This window comes from Echinococcus granulosus (genome assembly GCF_000524195.1).
Source record: "Echinococcus granulosus chromosome Unknown EG_S00012, whole genome shotgun sequence".
Lineage (NCBI taxonomy): Eukaryota > Metazoa > Platyhelminthes > Cestoda > Cyclophyllidea > Taeniidae > Echinococcus > Echinococcus granulosus.
The window spans coordinates 1,003,924-1,005,953 of NW_020170392.1; positions in this window are offsets into that span (position 1 = coordinate 1,003,924).

Below are 2,030 nucleotides of genomic sequence, written 5' to 3' on the forward strand. Positions count from 1 at the left end.
GTCCTAGCTACCGTGCTTTCTACTTTGTTTTTATTTGTAACTATTCATTCTGTTTCTCATGTGATCTTGTTATGGCCTAGTACCACCACTGCGAGAAAAATGTGAGGGCCATCAGTCAAGGTCATGTGATCGGAAGAATATGAAAGGTGGAAATTGAGGATGAGGTGAGGCGATGCCTCTCTCTCCCACCCTACAATGCTGTATGAGGCCTTTCCATATGCATTTTTGAGGCACGCTTTATGCTTCATACTGTGTGCTGCATGGGAGGTCCTGGTCTTCAAAAAAGGCCTTTCTTTCAACCGACCTACCTACAGACCGATTAATTGTGCCTGTTACCCAAAATAGAAATTTTTCACATTTCTTTGAGTTGTGTTGATTCGTAGGATCTCGGTCATTTAACGGATTAAATAATGTGTTCGTTCGCTCAACAAATGGTGCAATTAGAAGCCATTCCTCATTACAGGCCAGTCATTCGATCATCCAACGCCGCATGCGCGGTGCGCCGGAATGCTGCAGGTGAGAGACGTGATTAAGAGCTAACGGAGAGGTATTTGCCAATTCATGATAATCAATTGGGTAAGCTCAGGTTGCTTGATTGATCCCATGACATTTTCTTCTCGGATGATGTAGCTTAGCGCAACCACAACTGGAAGGTGTTCCTGACATGTTAATCGCCAAGCAACCTGTCAGAAGGGATGGGCGAATCTTCGTGGTAATATAGGGGGCCGTTTCTGTAGGTGACCCATCTACCTTCGACTGATTCATCAGCAGAATCAAATAATGTAGTTAGAATTATTGTAAAGGTGGAGTTTCTGCCACGTCGTCTTTGTCATATGTTAAACCACAAATTTGACGAAAAGCTAGCTCCCGCAGCTACCGGAGCTGCATTAAGCACTGTTGGTAAATCAGAAGACCACAAATTCCATCCGTCAGATCTGATGGCGTCAAATGACTGGAGAGAGTAGACCGTACAATAGGGAGCATCGTACTGCTTGAATGGCTTCATATTACTAGATCCTGCTTTTATTTCTGTCTTAAAGTGGAGTGATGGGTAGAAAAAAAGGATGCTTCATTACATTGTGTGTTGAGATGTTCTACCAAAGAACGCGTTTATAAGGAATGTAAATTCCTTCAGAAAGCCTTAATCAGCCGTCATGTGTGGGTTTAGTCATATTCATGGCATCTTTATGGAATCATCAAGTTCAACCATACTCATTAAAAACCATGAATCACTGCGGATATAGAAGGACACTTTAACAGCATTTGAAAATGGGTCGACATTGTCTAATCCTCATGTAGATGGCACTGGCTAACTAAAAAGCCGTGACGTGCAAAAATTTGCTTTTCACATCTAGCTTCTTACTCCATCGTCCACTGAGAACGCGTTCATAATAGTACCAACTACCGGTCCCTGCTATTTGAGAAGTGAAATAACGTAATAACTAAGGCTACCGGCTCTTAGCGTCAAATAAATGAAGCCAAGTTTGCAACGACTGTTTGGTGCAAATGCAATGCTCTCAAGGGAAACGAACTTTCCCATCAGCATCCCCTTTCCCTTTCCAAATATTAAGGCAAATCACCATTGGCCGATGTGGGTAATATGACTCTAGCAACACGCATCCCTCCCCCCACCTTCGACCTTTTCTTTCAATGTCTTACCGTGTTGGCTGAAAACCGCAGATACCGCCTCAATATAATGAAATTGTTGGTGTATCTCAGCTGCATTGAGGCCTAGTTTGTGTGAATGCAGGCTGACTGGAATCTAGTTATCTAACGCTAAATGTATCTTCGGTGTTAGTGTTGTAATTTTCACCGTTGTTTGGAGAGAGGGTATTTAGCTTTCCGCGTGACAGAAACGATCTATACTCTATGTCCGACGTCTGCGGTTCTGGCCATGTCGTCCACAGTGCATCTGTTTCTTGTCTACAAAGCCCCTAAGCCAGAACGCACCTCACCAACTTCAAGCATGTTTCCTTCTAGTTCAACTTGTCACCCATCATATTTACAGTGCGACACCAAACACAAAACGA